This window comes from Microchirus variegatus, assembly GCF_963457635.1.
Source record: "Microchirus variegatus genome assembly, chromosome: 12".
Classification (NCBI taxonomy): Eukaryota; Metazoa; Chordata; class Actinopteri; order Pleuronectiformes; family Soleidae; genus Microchirus; species Microchirus variegatus.
Window position 1 is genome coordinate 12,212,117 of NC_139813.1, and position 16,952 is coordinate 12,229,068.

Genomic DNA, 16,952 nt, shown 5'->3' on the forward strand with positions numbered 1-16,952 from the left:
AATATTTATGTTCAGGCTGTTTGTTGTGTTTAGATTTGCATCAACACTGAAAAGTCGAGGCCAGACGAGCAGCCTGGATCAATGGAGTGCTACATCGGTGGTGGTTTTTTGAAGTTTCACTCATCTTCATACAGGTTCTCTGTTGCTTAGTTTGACATGAGTCATCGGGCACTGAGTGTAGACGGATATGTTCAACTCAATTTAAAAAAATTTCAGCACAAGGCTGTGATATAAAAATGTGAAAGACTTCAAGGACCTTGAAGACTTGCTTAATGTAGTGTAAATAAATCATTTAACTGAATAACCTCTTTTATGAAACAGTGAAAGAGCTTTGACTCACCCTGTGCTTCATTATAGGATTCAGAATTACTCTTTTATAGATCTCCCATGTCGTTAGCCCTTTAGTGTAGCTGACATCGCCTCTAAACAAACTATTGACTTTGCTTAGCCTGGTGTTTAAAGGATAACACCATTGTCATAACAGGGTATTCTCCTGGCACCCTTATTAGTTTCCATGAAGAGTAAACATGTCTTCTTCTTGCCACAGTCAGTAACTACAGCTATTTGCCATGCCCACTGTACAAAAAGCCAACTGGTGAAAATCATTTGGTGAAAGTCATCAATTGGGCAACACAATCTTTTTGGATGAGCCAAATTCTTTTAAAAACATGAAAGACTGCATTGTACTGACATTGGTTATGGTAGATACTCAAGGTTGTGTTTCGTATTGGACAAAAAAATCAGTATGGAGTCATCCCTAATCATTGGTTAACCCGGTTAACACGTTCAAAAGCTCAAGGACTGCTTTTATCATTGTATCACAGCTCAGTAATAAAGCTGAGCTAAAGGTGACAAACCTCAAGGAACACTGATGTTCGGGGACTCGTGTAACGTTTACTGTTACTGACGTTTCCATTTTCCAGAAGATCATAACACAAGTTCAGCTTCGCAGAAGGTGAATGCTAATCTGATTTTACCTTATGGTTTGATTTTGATTTGAAAATGAAATTACATTGTAAAGGTTTTTCTATTTTTGTTATTTGGAGTTGAGATATAAAACCATCAATGTCATATCTAAGCCTTGTATTATAATTAAATACACTGAATTTGCATTAGGTACAAGCAGCAATACTGACACTAACTACTACAGGCTGTGTACTTGACTAAATATTCAAGATCTTATATTATCTTAGGTAGCATCACAAATGAAACATCAGCCTGCAGACACAGAAGACAACAGGAGACAATATATATAATGGATTGCACAACTACACTATGTACTGTAGTTGTTGTTAGATTACATTCTCATGTACAGTATAGGTTACTTCCAACAAACCACTTGTATTGACTGACTCAAAGGTGCTCTCTCTCTCTCTCTCTGTCTGAAAGCAAGTGAAGAGGTTGATTAAGCTTCTCATTGTGTCCTGGATCCAGGTATTTATAACGTTTATTCTGGCCTATTTCTGGGCCACTTATTCCAAATTGATCTATGTGGTGTTGATTGCTTTGGTCTGACTCCATTCACACCGAATGCAATCTGATATTGAATGGACATTGTGATGGTGCACACTGACACATGAGTCGGAAAGCAGATGAAGAAAAGAAGAGTCAATGATGGAAGAGAGATTTTGCACTGCTTCTCTCTTTAGTCTTGTGTTTTACTCACTCAGACATTGTCAAAAACACCTCTTATTTAAATCATAAAACATATGAACAAAGAGTTACATGGACACTGAGATGTATAGTTATCAGTATTGCCTGGTAATTGATTTTGACTTACTTACTTAATCCAATAGACTGCAGTCATCTGCAAGGTGTTCCTCATTCTCGCCCTCTGTTTTATTCAATTCTGTCCCTGTCACTGTCTGTCATTACTGTCTTTGGACTCGCTGATTACCTCTTCATCGCTGCCTGCTCAGACTCAGACAATTGGTTTTCTTTACAATAATAACCTGCAGTGTGCAGAGGTCTCCTCACCTCATTTTACACCAGTAATTATTCTTGATGAAAACACATTTGCTGCACTGAAGTATTAACGAAGATGATAACAATCTCATGTTGAGTCCTCCCCCAGCAGATTATGTGTTCTGATACCTCACTTTATCACAGCTCAGTAAATAAGCTGAGCTTAAGGTGAACCTTGATCATTTGGACCTTTACTGTGAAATGTCAGAAGGCTATGTATATACATTATACACCCTCAGGCAGCAGCAGCAGCAGCCACCGCTTTTTTTCCAGAGCTTGGAGCTGCTGTTCTGACATCTATGATTTGAATAGATTTAAATGTGAAGCAAAGTCCAGGCTGCTGTTGTAGCTGTCAGAGTTGGACATTTGCATGACCAAGATAGAACTGTTGGTTGAAATCTACATCACAACTCAATATGAATCCATCAGAGTGAGCTTGCTTTTTGGCCTGCCAGTGCACAGTAGTCAGGGGTAGACAGAGATTATTGCCTGATGTCTAGGGTGAAGGGTATTCTCTCATATGGAGATGTCACACATACAGTTTTAGACAAGTTTTCCTCAAAGCTATTCATGGGGTACTCAGTTAAACCCATGAAGTGGCAAAGGTCTTGAAGAATGAAAAAAGAGAAAAATTTAATCAGGCTGTCAGATGCATGCACACTTGGCCACACGCTGTATATAGTGGGTATATAATACAACAATTGCTGGACGTGTCAATTCAGAATGTTTGGCTTATTGGTGAATAATGATTTAATTTTTGATTTTTAATTTCGCTCTAATTTTGCAGTCCATTTCTTCAGTGATCCTCCAAACATTTTAATTCTTAGTAATTTGACATCTGGTTAGACAATTTTTCACTCAATCCTTTCTTTTGAAACCACGATGAATTAATTTTGCTCGGCTCACTGGAGCATTTCTTAATTAAATGATGGTTTGAGATCGACCTATGGTCACTGGTCAATACAGTGTGTCGACCTCTGAGCTGTGTTAGTATGGGATGGGATTACTGGGATGACCTGGTGTTTGCTCTGTGGGTCACAAACCATCAGCCTTTCACAAAAGTGTGGAGAGCTCAGATAAGTAATGCCATACGTATGTGCAGGGTCAGAGGTGGAGAATTAAATTTCCCAGTCAGTGATTTTCTCAATTTGTTGTGATTATACTGTCTTGTTTACGGCAGAAAATGTATAGCTCCTATTAAAAACTGACACTTTGAAGATTTAAAATTTGGTTACTGTTATGAGTCACCAGGTACACCATGAGATTCTCTCCTCCGCTCTCTTCTTCTTCTTCTTTTTCTTCTTCTTCTACTCCCTTCCTTTTACTTCAAACGCCAACCCAGCCCAGTTGCCATGACAATCCAACCCATGCAGCTTGTTTTTTGATGCTGCAAAGACCTCAAAACCCTCCTGCTGCTGTCATTTGACTGCCATCGCTGTTCCAAGCCAGGTGGCAGCTTTCCTCACAGAGCCATTTCAAAAAAAAGGGCATTCAGCCAAAAGACTTTGAAGTCCCACTGAAGACAAGCCCTTAATAAGAGGAAATACTTCCTTCCTTATTCATCCCAGGCTTTGACTGCAGCCCCATGTTGTTCATCAGGCTGTTGCTTAACAATCCTGAGTCCAATTAATTTCTTCTCCAAATAAATATAGTTTGAGGTTTTGCAGTTTGGTTTATATCAAACCAGGGACCACATTTGGATGAGATGATGAGAAGAAGTGAAGGGTTGGTGAGCACAGACATGTCACTGTGCCTGGAGCAGATAGTGTTACTGAAAGAGGTCGTACTCACTCACAAGTTTAATGCAGGTTCATGTTCACAGTCACATGTCAGCGTAGTGTGGAGCTCAGTAACCTTACAGTAATGGTGTTGGTATTGCTTGATTGAAACAATAATTCAATTCCACATTGTGAAAAGCAATGAGCTTCCTTTGGATCCACACATACTAATCCGTGCATAGTAGCAAAGAAACCAAGTACGACACGTCCTGTTTCACACCGGGTATGGATTCAGAGGCTGCACACAGAAAGATACACTTTTGTAAAACAATTAGATTTCTCTTAAATTGTCGGTCCCTGGCTGTGAAGCGCAGGTCAGGAGGTCGCCCAGTAATAAAGTTTTCTCATTCCCTCTCCTTTCTCTTTTATCATCTCAGCTGGCGAGAACAGACAAAAGTGTTAAAAGACCATTGAAATCTGAACAGAATGTTTTCAATTACTACTCTCTCTTGTAAAGGACGGTGTGAAATTGACAAAAGCAAATGGTAGCTTTGATATCATGAAACCTCTGCACCGGCAACAGTCACAACTACACCACTGGCAGTCTATTTATCCACTGAGAGATCAAGGTCACATTGTAGAACATGTGTTTGGTCATAGCGTCATGTGATAATAATGTTTGAAATACTATATAATGATAAAATGTTGTAAAAAAAAAAAATCAAAAAAATCTGCATAATTAACAAGATTATCAGTTTCTTGTCCTGAGCTCCTGAGTATGTCAACAGAAAATCAGGCAAGACGTAACGTCTCAGGCTTTGAGTCAAGATTAAAATGCTTAGCCTCTCCAGGAAAATGTCATCATTATGTATCATGCTTATTCATCCTCATAGCACACACAGCATTAATTTTTTAACCCTGTAAATATATAATATATGTAATTTCTGTCTCCTCTCTCTCTCTCTTCATGTGAACTAATGTTTCAAACTGGGTTTTTTCCCTATTCACTAAAAAGGCCTTGTTAAATTTTATGTAATTTATTTTTGCTGGAGGAATTAGGACAGTGAATGGCTTGCACTCAACTCCCATTTGCTGATAAGGCAATTATAGTCCTTTTTGCTTTCAAACAATTTCCCTGTACCTCCCACACATAAACAGAATGACCAGTTGTCAAGAAAGTGACTGGAGACAAGAGGTTTTAACTCCATTCCAGAGAGTCAGATGTAGATTAGTTAGTGTGGATGATCACAGAGGGCAAAGAGTATTTTTTCTTTCTGTTTGAGTGTCATGTTAATCATTTACAGCGACAAGCCTGTAACAGCAGGCTATATATCATCTGTTCACTCTCAGAAACACTAAATTATACTTGTTTCACGTTCAGACTTTGCATTATTGTTTGCTTTGATGCAGACTAATCGAAATAATTGCATTAAATGTGCGTCTGATATTTAAAAGGGTTGTAATTCCCACCAGCCAGGGGTTTCTGGGTTTTCGTGCCACCCTGCTGCTTCTCATTTTAAGCCGAATTCCTTTGTACTCTGCAGCAATTATCTTGCTGCTGTCTCTCCAAGTGTTCGTGTGAGTAAGCGTATTAACGCACAGAGGGACTCGTTTTGGCCTTTATTGTAGGTTATTAACATCTCTACATAAACAACGTGAGTGAAAGTTGTTGAGGAAAAAAAAAATCTAAGAAATCTTAGCCAAAGATAAAATGCAAGAAGGAACATTTCCCTGAGCAGAGTGCACTTCAAACCATAACTCTCTGACAGACTTGATTAGGCTCAGTAAATGCTTTACCCAGGCTTTTAATCCAATATCACAGTGTTATGAGTATCTGGCAGATGTGACCTCAATGTTTTTCACTGATAAATATAGTGTTGAAGTGAATTCAGAAAGTTTTCTGCCAAGCAGTCGCCGTGTTGTCCGTCACTGAATTTCACTCAAACTCCCCTCTTCCTCTTGCTGTTCCATTTCCACTTGAGCAACTAAGTGTGTCACATATGTGGGTCAGTCGACTTTCTTTAAAGTCAATTCAGTTTGGTGAAATGATAAGAAGACATCAAATTTAAGCAGCTTGGAGGTGCTCTGGGCCAAGGCAAGAGGCATAGCAGTCTGCCATATTTAAAATACCAGCTACTCTTTAAGAGTCCGCCCCGAGAGTGAGAGCGATGTGAAAGAGAGAGCTTATTAGAAGACAGGAAGACATGGAGAATAATGCTTTTAATCACTGCATTAGCAGAAACTTGAGGCTGGGGTTGTTGTGAAAGCTTTTAGCCCTGTTTCTCCTCATTGTCCTTTGCTCTCGTCTTTACATCTGCGGCTTTGTGCTCTATTTTCGAACAAATGCTTTTAGGAACCATTGCAAAAACACATAATTGTCAGTGGTTTCTTTGACAGGAAAGAAGAAAGGCAAATAGCTTTAGAGTAGCAGTGGGTTTTGAGTACGGTTTGACCAATACTTACACCGGTTTTGTATCTTATTCTTTGGCAATCATCTCCTCTGTGGTAATGAAGATTTATCTTATTGATGGAAAGACCATTGCATTAATAGGAGTGTGTCTCCTCCTGGTGTAATGCTTTGCCACTGAGCTTCATCATTTGGAGAGCACTTTATTTTAACAGCAGCAACTACAACATTTGACTGGCACATCCAATCGCCATCTGTCATCATCATCATCAAACACCTAATTAGTTAATATCAAAAATTGGAAATTGTGAAACTGAGAGCACACTGCAGGGAATATACACCACATTTGGGCCAAGTCAATCTTCAGTGGTCATGGTGGGATTTTATTATTGGAACAGCACGATCCAGAATTTTAGATTTTGGCAAAATGTCTTCTATAAGTGTGCCACTTTGGATTATGCATAGTATCACTATATTTTAATTTATTATCTAATGATAATGTTGATATTTCCAACATGTAACATGTTCTACCGAATATCATGGCAAAATAAAAATATAAGATACTTTTTTTTACATTCATTGAAATATCATTTTAAGTGGATACAGTTTCCATAGTATATGTATCTGCAGGCTTCTTTTCCCCTTCACTTATATAGATACAGTATAGTGGTATTAGCATTGACTGCGTATTGAAGTAATATGAAGTTGCACCACAGAAATGTATTTAAAGTCATTTAGAAGCAGAGTCACCGCTGAATAGTTTTTCCACAAAAGAGAACTTATATTTCATTGAATGTATCACTCAGGCGCAGTTCTTTGATAACAACATTTAAGGGATTCTTTCTGCTGCTGCTGCTGCTGCTGCTGCTGCTACTGCTGTGTTATATTGCCTTTAATCACAAGGTCTTCTCAGTGAGGGTTTTGTTCTTGTGAAGCTGTTCAGTTTAAATCATAAAAATAATATAGAACACACACAATATTAATACATTCATGAAATGTTTAAGACCTATAGCCTATTGAATTAGCTTTTCACTGTTTACATCGGTCACTGAGTCAATCTGATTTTGTAGTGTTTAGTTTTGGATTCAATCCAGCGTTCTGTCCTCTCTGTCCCCCAAATGATTGAATGTTTTCTTGTACTTGTTCAGATCGAACCGTTCGAGTTTAAGGTAAAAAAAAGGGAGAAGGAATAACAATCGCAGAGTGAAGGAGGAAGCAAGGATCGTCAAGACGTAGAGACAGTCACAGAAAAGGAGAGGTGAAAAGCTTTTCCTCCTCAAAGACAGAGAAAAGTGCATTTCTCTCAATGTCCGCTTTGTCTTGACCTGGAAGGACCCACAGGTTGTTCTTACAGGGTGTCTAAATGAGGTGATGTGAAAGTTGAGAGCCAGAGCAGCACTATATCTGCCACTGGCAGTGGCTTTCAGAGGACTGGCACAAGCACTCACAGGCACACTGATCACTTTCAGACAAAAGGCTCTTACACTGAAATGTGGTGTGGTCACCAGTGTACCTGTTGTCCATTCTTTGAAAGCAGGATGTTTATTAGTAGAGAACTACAAAGACAGTATAAGTATTTAGAAGGGGAGCAAGACTTGTCTAAAGTACATATAAAGGATTCCTTCTCAGGGTACAAAAAGGCATTTCTTTTATTTATTTTTTAAACACTGATAAACATTCTTATGGGTATACACCCTCCTAAAATCCAGGTCCAAGTTTGAGTTAAAAATTGTTAAAACATGAAAGATTTGTGGATTAGGCATGGAAAGCTTTTAACACAAGCACATGTTCAAACAGTGAGAATTTTGTCGAGTGAAAGCACATCAACCAGCAAATATACATATCTATTGGTTTTCATTCATCCTCTCTGGGGTTTTTACGCATGTTTTTATTTGCAGTTAAGCATTCCTGCATATGAATGAGTGTGTGACACGCTTCAGGACAATGATTTCAGATGTTCCACTGCAGGAGATTAGAGCCTGAAGGAAGTCATTCCGATAGAAGAGCCTGTGTGAGGAGGGTGTGGAGGAGTAAGGACAGGAGAAAACTGAGGGAGGGATAGTGGTGACTGTGTGTGTGTGTGTGCGTGTGTCAGCAGGGGTTCAGACAAGACAAGATGTGAACTGTCATCCATCATCATGGGAGCTTCTGTTAAGATTCAAGCAGATGGGATGAGGGATAGAGGAAGGCAGGATAAGTAGGAGCCTTTTCCCTTCAAGGAGAGAAAAAGGTGAGAGGAGGAACACTGAGCTGCATGTCCAAGGCAGCAGACGCATAGATGAGGACACAATAAGTGAGGAAAGGAAGAGGGATGTTCGAGCAAAAAATCCTGCCAGGAGCACAACATAGTCAGAGAGAGAGAGATGGAGAACAAGAAAGGATGATAGACAGATGAGGAAAGCAGCTTTGCTTTCTCTGTCATCCCACTCAGTGCTGTTATCTATCTGAGCGGAGTGGGCTCCCTCTAGTATCCCTCACTATGCTCCATCCGTCACTATGTGCGGGTCTGCGTGTGTTTGTGTGTGCGCGTCCAAGATGTGATTGGTCTTGCACGCTCCAAGGAAAATGGTGACCAGTGTGAGCTGACAAACTGGTCACATCATCACTTTCAGTCCCGGAGTGCTTATACTGACTCAACACAGCAGAGACTGCGGACTGATGAGCAGTTGGAGTTTGTGTGTGTGTGTATGCATCTATAGAGTTGTGTGAGCCAGTGCATGTGTGTGTGCAAATGTACGATACAAAGATTTCTTTAGCCTTTATCTCTATGTCTCTGTGCTTTGCGGAACATGCCGGCTGCTGATAGTCATTATCAGTTGCAGCCATGCTTCTACAACTCTTGTGTTGTTTTCTTTTCTTTTCCTCCCCATCTTCACTGCTTTTCTCCTTGTTTTCCTCATTCTTAATGACCTCTGCTCCCTGTGTCCTCTCCACATTTATCAGACCATGAGAACAGATTAGCAAAGACATGTGATTCCCACATATTTATGACTCAATTCATGTAAGAACATTATGTATTTAGATCAGAGAAACTATCATGTTCATACATCTATATGAATTCATACAAATATATCATATTTATATTCATAATATAATTTTTTGTAGACATGTAGATTTGTAGATTTAATTTGATGAATATTGAATAACTTAAAGATCTTTGTGGGTTAAAAAAAAAGCTATATCCACACTAGATTAACTTTTCTGTCTTTACCTGCATTTTAGAAACCAGCACTAAATTATGGCTAAGTATTCTGTGTTATGATCGCTATGAAGGAGGACAGATATGACAATAAAGCATGAAGTAATGTGAGTTGAAGGTCGCAACAAAGGGCCGGATGTGGCATGATTAAGGGCCCAGGCTGCAGATCGACAAGGAGGAAGGGAATGATTTGTGCAAAGGAAATGAATAATAAAACAAAACCCATTCTTGCCCAACAGCATTATTTCAAACCAGCAAAAGCATCATAAGTATCGACAGGTTATGCAAGAGTGACTTGATTAAAAATAGTCCGGTAGCACAATATAATCAAATCCTTTGCTGTTGTGTAGCAAACCATTTCTGTGTCTTCTTCAAAAATAAAGATGAGTTTATCAAACATGCACATGCTGGGTCTGTGTATGCGCCTTAGGGATTTAATATGCTGACCATCGCTGCCGCTGTACTCAAATAAAGTGGGAAACTCCTCTATGCAAATACTAACAAAAATACACAGACTGTATTAACATACAGGAAGAAAATTTATCTATTTTGATTTATAGGCTTTTCATGAAATGCAGTGTGTGTGTGTCTGTTGAGGGGGTGGAGTGTCAACCCAGTCAGTTGACGTCCAATCTAGAAAGGTAGGTGAGTGTGAATGGGGGTGCATTTTCTGTTCATGTTGAAATGAAACATTACTTTCACCAGAAAATGAGCAGTTATATTGGACTCTACAGTCCAACTATACACAATCTACCCTGTGGCAAGTTTTCCACTTCATAGCCTTTTAATACTGAAATGCCACGATGAAATAGGGGAGTAGATAAAAACTGTAGTGTGACGGATCATTGCTTTAAGATGGTGGCCCTGACAGAAGCAAGAGAGTGTATGCTTTTGTCAAAGATTGTGAAAAGCTAGAGATCTTTTTTGCAGACGTTGTGATTGGAATGTAAAATATGAACCAGAAATGGCTGGAAAAGAGCCAAATCAAAATCAAATGTTAGCATCAAAAAAGGTGAGAGAGATTTATGCAGAGCAGATTTGCATTTTGACTTCACACAAAAAGCTGGTAATGCCCATGAGTTTGACCATTGTGTAATCAAGTCTGTACCAACAAGCCTCAATCCTGCCAACAAGTCAAGTTTGAGCAGTCATAGCACATGATTCGCTCTCCAACCCTTTGTCTACCTATGAAAGAACTGGACAGTTTATATACTGCCATTTTAAAAAGACAGTATTTAGGAACGGCAAATCCACAGCAACACTACTGACACTTTCTCTTTCCCCTCTTGTCCCTGGCTATTACTAGTTCCTACAGTGAGGACCATTCTTTGAGCTGCCTGGTGCAGATGAAGGGACTAGGAGTTGATAGTGTGAAGTAATGATACCAACACTTAAATTAAATACTGATATTGTTATCAGTCATCAACACACACATTCTTATGTGTCAGAAAATCATAAACATGAGATGAAAAACGTTTTGCACCAACTGCTTCTCAAAGACAACGAAAGACAATTTACAGAACTATAGTGCATGTATTTCATTTTGCTTTTTGACCACTTTCCAATGAGGCTCTGAAATATGCTCAACTGTTAAGCCCAATTTATACTCCTGCGTAAAGTGCTCTGCGTAGTCTACGCAGAGTCCTCTGCGTCGACGCAGAACCTGTTGTAGAGTCTCTGCGTTGTCTCCGGGTGCACGGAATATTTTTTAAGTGTCCGTCACTCCGTCAAGGGACAACGGAGACGGCAAGAGCTGCGATTGGTCCTCAGGACAAAAAAAAGCACAACAACCTTGCGCAGCGACCCCTACTGATCGGGCAGGAAATTGCAGCACCTATCCGTCACGACGCACACAATAACGCATTACGCAGTCGGAGAAGTATAATGTGGCCTTTAAGTGTATGCTCTTTTTTCACGCTGAAGTGAAAATGGCTTTTATTGGTTGCTCATCATTGCCCCAAATCAGATTTAAGCTCAGTTTTATGATGGTGTAGAGGAACAAAAGATAGGAAAAGAACGGGATACATGGGACAAGGGGGGAAGATGAAAACTAGAGTGAATGAGTTGTTCAGTTTAAACAGACCCTTGGGCAGACTTGTGGCAAAGCCCGACTTTTCAATTTGGCTCAAGGCCTTTGTCACATGCTATACCTCATTTCTCCTCTGCCTCTGCTGACTCACCCGACAGTCAGACTGACTAATTGTGTTTAATCCATGGAAATAATTAAAATTGAATAGTTGCTTTTGTGAATTTTAGATAGTAAGCCAGCTAAGATTTCTCGTTGGACAGAATACTGCGCTAAGACCGTCAGTGCCAGGTCTCAAGAGGCTGCACAGTGCAAATTATGCAAAGTCCCTGCAACAAAAACAAGCTTTCTGTTTGCTTCTCTTCTGTCTAACCACTTCAGGTGAGTAGGCTTGTGACTTTATCACTTTGGGGCTGTTGCTTTCACTCTACAGAAACCCAAAAGTGGTACAGCAGCATGGATGTGACTCTCAACCAGGTTCAAGCACAGCTCTTTATGAATCATTTTCCCCCATAACAGTGCGTGTTTGCTGGCAGCCGAGTGGTGCTGGAGTGCCACTTATAGGGACAGACACGGCAACTGTACAGCTATACTGTGTTTCGTTCACATAAGTAATAGCTCTGTTTATGATCAGGGGACAAACTATAATTGGTTACGCAATGGCTTTATTAACCTTTGCACCACTTACAACCCAGAGTTCCCCTCAATTTTATCCTTGACTTGTGTTGCATTCCAAATTGCAATATAAACAGACAGAGCCTCCCTTGGCTTCCAGACAGTGCTGGGATACATTCTGTCTTTACAACACCTTATTTTTGTCCAGTGGAAGGTGTAGTCTACAGTCTGTGATCTCATGACACTCACTTCAGTAAGCAAACCGCATCCAACTGGTCACAACCTGATTCAAGACGCAGCTGTTCTGGTGGATGACCAAAATGTTTGGCGGTGGAAGCTTTCAAAATAAGTTCAGACGAATAAAACTGCTGTTTAGTACGCTACTGTTTACAAAGAAGTCTGATGCTACTTTACAGTAGGTACTTGCCATTTCCTCACAGAGGCTACATTTATGTGATATAAATAGATGACATGAAGAACTCTACTTAATTATCATGGTTATATTGAGCACTCCTGGATATATGAGCTGTCACTCACTAATAGCAGTAAGTTGAAGCTAAAACTGTATGTTTTCTCCACACACTCCATAGACAAGGCGGTCGTATTTCTGACATCTCCCACTTCGTTTGCTTTCTACCTACACTTTCTTTGTTTCCTGTCACTGTTGCTCAGCAGAAGCCCTGTGCCCTGTGGAGTGCACATCCATTTTGAACCCAGAGGTTGGTACAGTATATGAGCAAGGTAACCTCTGGCTCTCTGTTTCACTGCTAACAGTTTTCTGTGATTCTATCCACCATCCTATTTTCTAACATCGACACATTCTTCCTGTGCTTTTACCTTCTTTTTTTTGCTTCAAGGGATAAAGTCAACTAAAAATTGTTGTTCTAAATCCACCATGTCCAAATGTTTCCTACCTGGTTAATTCAAACTTCTTTGAACTGATTTTTATTTTCCTGTTTAGCTTAGAAAAACAGTGCTCCACCTGTTCAGTGTGTTGTAGATTAACAGTCTGCCTGAAGCTTGAGCAATTTTGACAACAGAAAGAATGTCAGATCAATGATAAATCTCCCGAAGTTTCCCAGAAAACACCACCATCCCTTGCTATGTGGAAATGAAAGGTTTTCATTTTAAAGGAGAGGCAATTTATTGCAAATATTGTGTGAACAGCAGCTCCACTGACAAGCAGGCAAAAGAAAACAGGGCCCTGGGCCAGTGAAGGTTAAGCGTGTTCATTAATTTTTGTAGTTCTTACCTGCTGGCTCTCTTTGCTTCCCGGACGTGCAGTAGATGTTAATAGGCTACAGCAAAGTGGAGGAACCCTGCTCGCTGTTTTGATGCACACACACACACACACACACACACACAGAGGGGGAGGAAAATAGGAGAGTGGAAGACAGAACAAGAAGGAATGTGATCGATAATCTGGGCTGACAGCAATTAACAGATACACAACATTGAAAATAAATGAAATAAACCAAGTAGAAGAAATGATGGCTGGACTGCTCGAGTGGAAGTAAGTACTTTAATCAAGTAACTGTGCTGTGTTGGCATTTGTAAAGTCAGAAATAATAAAACACCATTGCTATCAATTTTTATTTATATTGGCACAATGACTCAGCCTTTTCTCACTGTACCAAAATGCTGACTCAAACATTCGGATAGTACAGTATTGGGCTTGTGTGTATTCCCTTCACTGCACACAGCCTGTCACCCACACACAGCCCCGTTTGCTTTACCTTTGAAGAGGTTTCGCAGGTTAACACTTAACTAATGACGACAAACTGGCTCAGATCTACATTAACTGTGCAGGTCCAGAGGGCACAGAAAAAAAACACACCTCATAAGTGAGCTGCTTCCTGAAGCCCCACTGCTCCTCCTGTGGTGTTCCATCTCTCTGTGACTTCAAAGGCAGGCATTTGCAGACCTGATATAGGCGTTGACCTTTGACTCTGAGGCTCTGCTTTGCAAACGGCAGCAGTCTAATTGATGCTACACATTCTAGAAGAGAGAGAAATTTTATTTGTGTGCTATGATCATAGAGGGCTATGTGCTAGCAATTTCCATGCCCTGCAATGTTGGGTGTTTGCTCAAAATGCAATTAAAACTGCAGTTTGTACTTCACTTGAGCCTTTTATTTAACAGATAAAACTACAACGAACATATCTCCAGTTCACTGACAAGTTGAAATAAAATTTCAAGTTAAAAATGCAACTTAAAAAAAATAATGGCTGTGATACACTCAAAAGAGACTGAATGGGTTAGAGTAATGCTGTTCTGCAAGGTTCAACAATTAGCAGGTGAAGGTGTAAAAACTGGGTATGAAAGGATCATCTACCAAGGGCTCGGTCTTTGCAAGCAAGGATTGTTAGGCTGCCACCAAGAACAGAAGAAAAATGCAGACACTCAGACTCAGTCAAAAAGATAAAGCAAAAGGTCTTTGATAATAAGAATGCTAACACAAAGAGTCCCAAAAATCAACACAAAGCCAACAGCAAGGATGGGTAAAAAAAAAGAAAAAAAGAGTTGATCTCAGGATGAGGCAAAAACAAACGTGCAGTATCAAAAGAACCAAAGCTGTCTATGCTGAGAAGAACAAAAGGGGGCTGGTGATCCTGGAAAAAACAAAAGGCAAAAATAAGAAACTCTGGCAGGGCATCAGTGCAGTACGAACAAGCATGGAGACTGAGTATTACCAGTATGAAGAACAAAGAATCTAGCAAAAAAAAAATATAGGAACAGAGGGTGGTGGCAATCAGGATCAACTACAGAAGGCGAGTTGGAGGTAGTGGAGGGAAAACGGATAATGGTGTAGACACTCCCACAAACACACCCACTCACACTGACAGGGGAAAACAGTCATAGAACAAGAGGGGAAACAGGAGGAGAAAGACATCCTAAGCAGATTCTAACAAGGATAACTCTCGGTTCAACATTTTGTACCACACTTTGTGAGGGCAAGTTTGTCTTTTCATCATGTACTGAACATAATATTGTAAAAATATTTAGGGAGTCAGGGGAAATCATAGTGTGTAAAGGCCAAGGGCAGAAACAACTACTGAATGTGTGTGAACATCAAGCCCTCAAACGGTATTGGATTAGAAATAGTCATGCCATCGTGATGGACATCGTCCCATGTGCTCAGAAGTACCTTGTCACTTAACTGCTGAAATGTCTCTGAGATGAGAAATGGAAATGGGGTTTGTACATTATTGTCTGTGCATCTATAGCAAAGCGGCCACATGTGTATTCCCTCTTTTAACCATTATTTAGTTATGTTTCTATTGATGGCTGAGGGATTTCTGAAGTCCATAATGTCAGGTAGCAGAATTTGAAAGCAGCCATCGACTTAACATAAGATTATGGCCAAGAAATTGGATTAGAAAATAATCTTGGGTGACCACTGAGGTATGGATATAGGTATGGATTTTTTGATAGGTAAGAAATCTTGCAATTTTCCACCAAGCCTGTTGCCTTGAGATGTTTAGATACCAGTATTTTTGGTGGGAGACTGTGTCAAACCCCTCTTGCTCCTCGTCTGCTCAGATAATGCTGAGTGGACACACACAGTTCACTCTGGTTAATTTTCCACCTCATGCCCTGGCTCCCTCTCAGACAGATGAAGAGATACTCCAGACAGATAACGGGATTTGGTGATTGAAGCAAGGCAGCAGGGTCCATCTGTAAAATTGCACTTTGTATGCATTTACTGCTAACCACGTTACTGGCTATTTAAAGGACCACAGGTTTGTAAATAAGCATTTAAAATATGGGCAGTATTTAAAAAGGGTGGGTGCATACTGTGTATAAATTCAAGAAAAGCAGACAATTGAAACATTTTTGTAATTCAAATATAAGGGAAAAAGATACATTGCCATGCCATGTGCAGTGTTAATATTTCAGTGCACCTCAATTGGATTCTGTCCCACTTTGCCTCTGCATTACAACAATATGTTGTGATGGAACAAGAAGGAATAAGAAACTCTGACATTGCTTCCCACACTGTATCAATAATAAATCAACAATGGAGCCAAGGTTTCCATTTACTTAAAATGCCTTTACTTTTTGGTTAAATCATAACAATGGTGATGTATTTACAGTGTTTTCATCTCATCTGAAGAACGATTGTAGACAACGATTATGCTGTCTTGTGGTGTCTCATTGCTATTTGACTTCCACATAAACAGCTGAGCGTAGCCAAGTTGTGGCAGGGTTACTGCAGAGCATCATACAGCAGCATGTGTGGAGTGTTCCGCAGCTCACTTTGCTCTCACTCCTCTCAACAAAAGTGATGTGAGTGGTGTTGCAATTTCTATGTACTTTAACTGATTTAACAAAGATATTGTCCAGAGCTTATTTTAAGTATTTGTGGTTGTTAAGTACTGTGACACATCAGTCAAACATGGGAACTTTTCACAGTTGTCCTGATTTTTCCTCATCATTCATGATCACATGATTCCTGGTTAATGTTGTCCCCTTTCGTATGCGGTATTTAAAACTGTGTATAAAAACACTGTGACATTTCATGGTGCAATATTGATAGTGCTGTATTGATTTATTGCAGGTTGTCCTGACAGTGGTTTTTATTTTAGCCTCCGACACCTACTTGGCAGCGGGCCTTCAGCCACTTGACTCCTTCCCTTATCTTCCACTCCTCTCAATAGATACAAAAAAACTGTAATATGATCTTAACAATTCCGTTTATAGATCACATGTTTATATTGTTCATATTGTGTCAATGGTGATACGTACAACACTGTTTAGTGTAAAAATAATGTATCCTGAGGAAGCCACTTTCACTTTCTCACTGTGAGCACAGAGGTGCTTCCCCATCCTCCTCTTCCTCACATATGCTGCTGTTATTTCTTCAACACTACTTCAAATCTTTCAGTGCTCACTCCTGCTCTACTCTGCTCTCATGCCCTGCTAGAGGAGGCTCTATAGCGACAGTATAAACAGTATTGAGTACCACTTTTGAAAATGTACCCAATGTATCATCATCCCTGTATCGTGCAGCCCAGCTGG

At 39.9% G+C, this 16,952-nt stretch overlaps 1 protein-coding gene across 1 annotated transcript in view; it reads left to right on the forward strand.

Annotated features, from left to right (window-relative positions):
- The window catches only part of plcb1l (phospholipase C beta 1-like), a 104,645-nt gene that overhangs the window by 15,466 nt on the left and 72,227 nt on the right, over window positions 1-16,952 (forward strand). The window lies entirely within an intron of this gene.